Here is a 7786-nt window from a genome sequence, read left to right on the forward strand (position 1 = left end):
ACGCCAAAGATCTCTGGAGAGATACACGCCAAAGATCTCTGGAGAGATACACAAAAACCTAGCACCAAGGTCTGCTTCTAAGAAGGGGAACTGGGTGCCATGCTATTTTATACCTTTTGAATTTTTAACTATTAACTATTTGTATGTATCATCTATCAAATAACAAGCTTTACCTCTAAAAAAGGGGCACTCTTAAAAAAGTGAAAGAGCATTTTCAAGCATGTTTTGGGCAAATGGGAGAGGCCAAAATGAAAGAAATTGCCATTATTTTGCAATAGAGAGCTATAGTTGACAAGCGGGGGGGGGGGGGGGGATGTGCAATCTGTTCACTGGGATGTCAGAAGATAGATCAAAACGAATACCCAGACTGTGAAAATATGTTTAATTACTGACAGAAGGAAAAACCATAAAGTCCATCCCACTGCATTTAAGTGAGCAGTGATACGTCAAAGAAAAGGGACTAAATAGGAAGAAAATACTGGAGTTCAACCAAAAGTATAAAGAGAAAGAAAATATAAAGAGCAAGAAAATCATTTGTGAAACACAGTTTCAGAATGTTGTAATATCACAGTAAAATGTATAAAGAAATTTTCAAATGAACTGTCAGATCCTGAAATCAGTAAAACAATTTCACTTTCTTAAAATACTTCCACAAACACACCCCTAAAGCACATACACATTCAGACACATGCTGAAAGCAGCCTGTGGGACCATTAGGACAATTCTGGACTTTATGGCTATTTCTTTTTTACGGGTCATTCTTTGCATTTTTACTGCCCTAAATTTACCTCTTAAGTCACAGCAATGCAGATTGAGCTTGCTTTCTTCTTTAGTTTTGTTTCCAACCAAATCTTTTGTACATTTCTGGAATTTAAGCCACCTCAGTTACCGCTACTTATCTATAACACCATTGCTTTGAGGGATTAAAGCAGGTTTCTTGTAATACACTTAGATCAAGAGTTATCTGAGTTGAGAAGAATATCCTGTTTGAGTTGGGGATGGGGACTCTTTTTTTATTTTTATTTTTTATTTATTTTTTTGATCTTGAGTTGTTTTGATTTCCCCTGAGAGCCGTAATCTTCAGCAAGTGATATTTTTTAAAAAGCCCCCAACACACCACAAAACATTCCAAGTGATTTTAACTCCTGAATGAGGTTGGGCTACCTGAGTGATTCTCTCTCTTCTCTTCTTTGGCAGAAAGGATTAGAAACCTCCACAGAACTTGCTCTCTATTAAAGTGGAGTGCTGTGCATTCATTGGCAAGAGGTGAATTGTTTTCAGATTACATGTGAAAGAGTGTGTGTGTTTCTTTCCCACATCAAAGACTTGGATGGAGGCAGTTCTGAGTATTGCCAGGGATGCAAGAATTGGTGCTAAAGTGATTAACAAAATTGCTTTCCTGCAAAAGAAGCACAAAACATTACCTAGGGATTAGAGGAGGAGAGGGCAAGATTAAAGGTGATGTTGAATTTTGGGTGGAATATCTTATCCATCTTTTTCAAATCATGCTTCAAGGATTCTGCAGCCCCTCCTCGGGGAAACCTGAGCAAATCAAGGTCTTGCTTTCTCAAATTTTGTACACAGGGGCTCCGACAGGGTAAAATTAAAACTACTAACATAAGCAGTACTCACTCGTGACCTCCACATCTTCATCTCACACTACAAATATATTTGGATTTGGGATGGATTTTACTCAGCACACACCAACGACTCCGGTGATCAAAGATTCTTTCATTTGTAATTGGTACGTGTATCCACCTGTTGGATTTAAACGATAGTGTTTTGTAGAGTTTCTGGAGTTGTCTGGTTTTAGCAAATCTTGACCTGATTAGTAGAGCATCCCTTGTAAAACCTACTTTCCCAGTGAAATCTCCATCTAGCCAAAATGTGAAAAAAACAAGCCAAACCAAACCAAAATAATAATAATAATAGGACCTATATTCCAAATAGTGAAGGAAAGATAATAATCATGCAGTAAACCTCACAATTACTAGTTTAGGAAATTATTTTAAAGGGTATCTCTAAAATGCCCTGTGACATTCTTTGTCATGTAGCATTTTTTGATCTATTCTAAAAACTGAATTTAGGCCACCCTTCCTCCAAGAAGTCCTCCTGACTTTGGTCTCCTAATCAGAGACAGGCAGAAACATATAGATACATGTAACTGTTCCAGTGTGAATAAACTTTTCTTCCTCTTTGCTTTCTTCCTTTAAAACATTAAGTCCCCAGAAGGAACGACACACATATCTGGATAGGTGGGGAAAACGTAAAGTGAGTGCAATTGCAAAATAAATAAATTCGAAGCAATACATACAGTATGATGCCATTCATGAGAAAAGTTAACACAAAAAAACAGTATCTTAACTCTTGAGGGAACATATGTATGTATAGAAAAGTACAAAAAAGAGAACAGAATTATCAATCTTAAACTCATGCTGGTGGCTGCCTCTGGGAAGGAAGGTGGGAAATGAGATTGGGGTCGTGGTTAAAGAAAATTTTAGCAACATCTATAACATATATTTCTTTTAAAGGGAAAAAATCCCATTAAGCTAAGATGATTCACTTAGGCATAGTTAGGGGATGTGAACAGTCATTGAAATTGTTACCTAAACACACAGCAGAGGTTTGAGATCTCATCTTTGTCCTCTTCTGTTTTTTTGGTTTTCTTGGTCAGACACAAGTTATGTCTCACTTCCTTTACAACAACAATAAAACCTGTTCCAGATTGATTAAATAATTCAGAAGAGTTGTTATCTTCTCTTTTCCCACAATAACATCATCCTCGCAAATTTACGTGCCATGGTGATGGAACTTGATCTCTGCAGGTGTTCTGTAAAGAGGGTGACACACTGTGAGTCCTCAGTAAAGAGAATAAATAAATGAATAGATAAATAAGCACAATTTGCTTGCCACCCCGCAAGCAAGAGTTTGTGGGTGTTTTCATTTTGAAAAGTTGTTTCTCAAGGTTGCCTGTGTGACTTCTTCGCTTTCAGGAACGTGTTGAGAACAATCATTTTTTATCTGTCTTTCCCTCGGGGGCCCGTAAGGTCACTGGACATAAGATAGCTGTGAAATTTGACATTGTTCCAATTTAAATGCTTTACTCCAGCAAGTGCAAGACTGTGGGCGCGTCGGTGCGGGGATTGCCACGGCCAGGCCGGTGCTGAGACTCGCCAGCCCTCCAGGCTTCAAAGCCTGCCATCCTTGATCTCACTAAAGAATGTTTTTGAATTCTGTGTCCATCTAGTGGTTGCCTGCAAAGATCTACTTGGCTTTTTCTTTCTTCCTTTTCTTTCACACTTGATCAGTGAGATTCTGTTTGTGATGGGGGTTTTGCCCCCCTTGGTCTTTAATTCTTTCACAGGTGGTTTCAAAGTGTCTATCCTCAGCCACTGCTTTCTATAAACAAGCAGGAATTCATGAACCCCAGTTACTGATGGCTCTCCTCACAGAGCAATTCTTCTCTCACTTTGAAAATGAACTGTTTTGTGGACAGTAAAGTACAGTTCTTTTTCACAGATGAGATTAGAGACTGGAGGGGAGACTAAAGGGAGGGGAGGTTTTTTCTTTTCCTTTTTTTTTTTTTTAAACTGGAGAGTCTTTTCATTGTAACTTATTTTAGCAAATGCAAGAACTTTACTTATTTTACACTTCAGTTGCAACTTCAGTTAAAGATGACAAGGTGGTAAGTGAAGGGTGCTGGCAATTGCTGATTTCCTCATCGATCCCATCGTCTCCAGCATCCCAAGTATAAGGGTAGGAGTTCAAGATCCAGTGGTTATAGGAGCTAATATGGTTGCACATCCAAGGAATCAAATGATCTCAGTTCCATTGGAGAATTCTGATGTGCCACAAGGGTGGCCATATCTAGCATCACTTCCTCCCCTCTGTGGGCTGAAAAGTCTGTCCCCGAGCCTCAGTTCCTCTGCTTTGAGGTTTTAGATGTAGTTCAGTGCTTATCTGTAGCAGCCATTGGTCATAATGGTTTTCACATGGATCCTGAAAGTTGGGGAGCTCATGGATTTATACTATTCTGAATTTTGTGAGAAAAAAATAATGGAGGCCAAGTTTCCCAACACATTAACAGTGAAAGAGCATATGTGTGTCTTGGGCCACCCTGGCCTCTAGGAAGATGGGGACACACAGTGAATTAAAGTCACTGCCTTCATTCCAGCTCAAATTAAAACAACAGATATTTTTAATATTTTAAAATACTCTTTCTCTTTATAAATGTAACACACTTTATTAGAATCAATTAAAAAGACATAAATTGTGTTTACCCGAAATTGCTTATAATAGCAAAAAACTGCAATTAAACAACCTAAATGTCCATCAATGGGCAACCAGCTAAGTAAACCATAACATGCCCATCTCTGGAATAATATCTCATCACTTAAAAGTGTGAAACTGGGGGCACCTGGGTGGCTCAGTCAGTTAAGCATCCAACTCTTGATTTTCGCTCAGGTCATGGTCTCAGGGTTGTGGGACTTAGCCCCACATCAGGCTCCACACTGAGCATGAAGCTTGCTTGGGATTCTCATTCATTCATTCTCATTCTCTCCCTCTCTCTCTCTCTCTCTCTCTCTCTCTCTCTCTCTCTCCCCACACACACACACACACACACACACACACACACATTCCCAGCTCATGTGTGTGCTCTCTCTAAAAGAAAAAAAATAAATGGGGCGCCTGGGTGGCTCAGTCGCTTAAGTCTCCAGCTCTTGGTTTCAATTCAAGTCATGATGTCACGGTTCATGAATTCGAGCCCCACATCGGGCTCTGTGCTGACAGCACAGTGCCTGCTTGAGATTCTCTGTCTCCCTCTCTCTTTATTCCCTTCCCTAGCACTCTCTCTCTCTCTCTCTCTCTCTCTCTCTCAAAGTAAATAAACTTTAAAAAATCCAAGTTATTTAAAAAAATGAAAAATTAAATTAAAAATAAGTAAATAATATAAAATTATTAAAAAGTCAAAATAAAAAAGTGAAACTGGAAAGGAATGACATGGAAACATATCTACGAATGATAGTGAGTGAAAACAAAAGTTGACAAATTATATTACAAAAATGATATGTATAAAACAGTCCTATATACACGTCAGGTACATGTACATATGGGATTGAGGGAGGTGATCTAAGGGGACTTTAACTATATCTGTATATTTTACTTTTTTACAAGAAGATGTATGTATGTAATCCTCATGTACTTAAAAATAATTTTTAAATGATTTTAAAAACCAAATAGAAAATAACTAAAAAGAAAATAAATAAAATCGCCTTTAATCTGCTACCCAGCCTTCCATATAGTCTTTTGTATATATGATTTTCTAAAAATTGTTTTATTGTGGTACTATATACATACAGTAAAATTTACTGTCTTAACCATTTTTAAGTGTGCAGTTCAATGCCGTTGACTACATTCAAATTGTTGTGCAATCATCACCACCATCCATCTCCAGAACTTTTCCATCTCCCAAACTGGAACTCTGTCCCTATTTCCCCCTCCCCCAGCCTCTGGCAACCACTGTTCTACTTTCTGTCACTATGTATTGACTACTCAGGTCCCTCATATAAGTGGAACCATACAGTATCTGTCCTTTTGTATCTGGTTTATTTCACTTAGCATATAACGTCTTCAAGGTTCATCTGTGTTGTAGCATAGGTCAGAATTTCATTTCTTTTAAGGGCTGGAAATTTCCACTGTATGTATACAGCACATTTTGTTTATTCATTCAGCCATCAGTGGACACTTAGTTTATTTCCACCTTTTGGCTATTACAAACAATGCTGCCATAAACACTTGTGTACAAATAGCTGTGTGAGTCCCTGCTTTCAGTTCTTTCATGTATATACCCAAAAGTGGGATTGCGGGATCAAATGGTAATTCTATATTTAATTTTTGGAGAGGCCTCCGTACTGTTTCCCACATTTGGCTGCACCATTTTGTATTCCCACCAGCAGTGCATTAGGGTTCCAATTCCTCCACATCTCACCAACATTTATTTTCTGGTTTGTTTGTTTATTTGTTTGTTAATCATAGCCATCCTAATAGGTGTGAAGTGATTATGTACTTTTAAAAATTAAAAGCTGGCCTCAACTGTAGCTTAATATAACCCTGACATTTTCCTATACCATTAAATATCCTTCAACAATATCATTTTAATGCCTGCATAGCCTTCCACTGAGTAAGATGTACCTTAATTTACTCAACCAATTCCCTATTCCTGAAAACTGAAGTGTTTCCAAGTTTTTGGTATTATAGAGAGTGCTCCATATTCACATTCTTGACTTTGTTTTAAAGTTGCTTATAAATTCCTAACAGTCATAGAGCATATACTTTTTTAAGCTTTGAAGATCAACATCCAATTTAAAATTCAATTAAAAAGAGGGATTGGAGGACAGAAAGAATTGCCACACTGCTACACACTTAAAGACCCCAAGCAAACTACTACTTAATCAGTTGAGAAATTCGCTCACACAATGTAAAGAGTGGGTATTGTCTGTTAGCCCTCCAGCAATTCGCCTTTCACCATTGACCTACATCGAAACCTTCTGCTTAGAAAAAGAATGTAGAAGCCTCTCACTTGGAAGGCTTGGCTCAGTGGTACTCGGGTGCTACAAGAGTCTGTGTGTGAGCACTTTCATCACTGGAGTCCACTACTGGATCCAGGACCGATCTGAATCTCTTTGACTCTGCTCCTTACTGAAATATGATGCTCTCTCTGGGGTGGCAATTGCAGAAGTGTTTAAGAGTACCCAGGACTAACACAACGGAGAAAGTAAGTTCAGGAGGAGGAATCACCCAGGAATGCATGACAAGGTGGTAGCTTTCTCCCTCCTGAACCGCCCAGTTAGTAGTTGGCACAGCCTAGGCCCCCAGAGCCTTGGGCAAACTTAAGTTATGTCACCCTGCTACTCAGAGACCTCTGCCACCCACAGGCTTTGTAGTCAATCTAAAGCTCTTGGCCTGGCACTCAATACTCTGGTTTCCCAGGACCTCTCTCCATCCTTATTGCCCCAGCACGAATTCTTCCATTCCACCCAGACTATTTGCTACCCCAAGTGGTTCACCATGTGAAAAGACCTTTGGACTTAGGAGTGAGACAATCTGGGGGCGCCTGGGTGGCACAGTCAGTTAAGCATCCGAGTTCAGCTCAGGTCATGATCTGGCGGTTCATGGGTTCAAGCCCTGAGTCATGCTCTGTGCTGACAGCTCAGAGCCTGGAGTCTGCTTCAGATTCTGTGTCTCCCTCTCTCTCTGCTCCTCCCCTACTCACACTCTGTTTCTCTCTCTCAAAAAAAATGAGTAAACATTAAAAAAAAAAGTGAGACAATCTGGATTTGAACGCTGGCTCTGCCATTTCTTTAGTAGGTGACCTTGGGTGAAATACTTGACCTTGTTGAGCCTCAGTTTCTCATCTGCAAAATGGGGAGGACAAAGCCTCATTTGCTGTATGATCGTGTATATGTTAAACAGGACAACAGCATGTAAAAGAAGTTCATACAATGCAGAGTGTGTAGTGAGTGTTTGATAGGTGACATGAATGTCTTGTTTTTCCTGGACTCTGAGCTTTCACTCCTACCTGCTCTCTTTCTAGAAAAATTCCCCCTCATATGAATCCCACCCAGCCATCAAAACAAACTCATGTTTTGGCCCCCTCGAAAGCTCTCCCCTGAAAATCCTTAGCACTCTCCAGCTAGACTATTCAATTGGCAGTAGTCTAGACTGGCTGGTATTGGCCCCACTTCTCACCATGTCCTTCTTCTCCAGATAGCCTGTCAAAGGACAA

The 7786-nt window shown here is 39.5% G+C and overlaps 1 long non-coding RNA gene across 1 annotated transcript; it reads right to left on the reverse strand.

Moving 5' to 3' along the window:
- On the reverse strand, positions 1 to 3578 carry LOC113600271 (uncharacterized). Its single transcript, XR_008292294.1, has 3 exons — positions 2607 to 3578; positions 1633 to 1758; positions 1 to 1399 (listed from the first exon to the last, which is right to left on the reverse strand). It is a non-coding gene; the product is annotated as an uncharacterized LOC113600271 (long non-coding RNA).
- Between the last annotated feature and the right edge of the window lie 4208 nt (positions 3579 to 7786).

This window comes from Acinonyx jubatus, chromosome D2 (assembly GCF_027475565.1).
Source record: "Acinonyx jubatus isolate Ajub_Pintada_27869175 chromosome D2, VMU_Ajub_asm_v1.0, whole genome shotgun sequence".
NCBI classification, from domain to species: Eukaryota; Metazoa; Chordata; class Mammalia; order Carnivora; family Felidae; genus Acinonyx; species Acinonyx jubatus.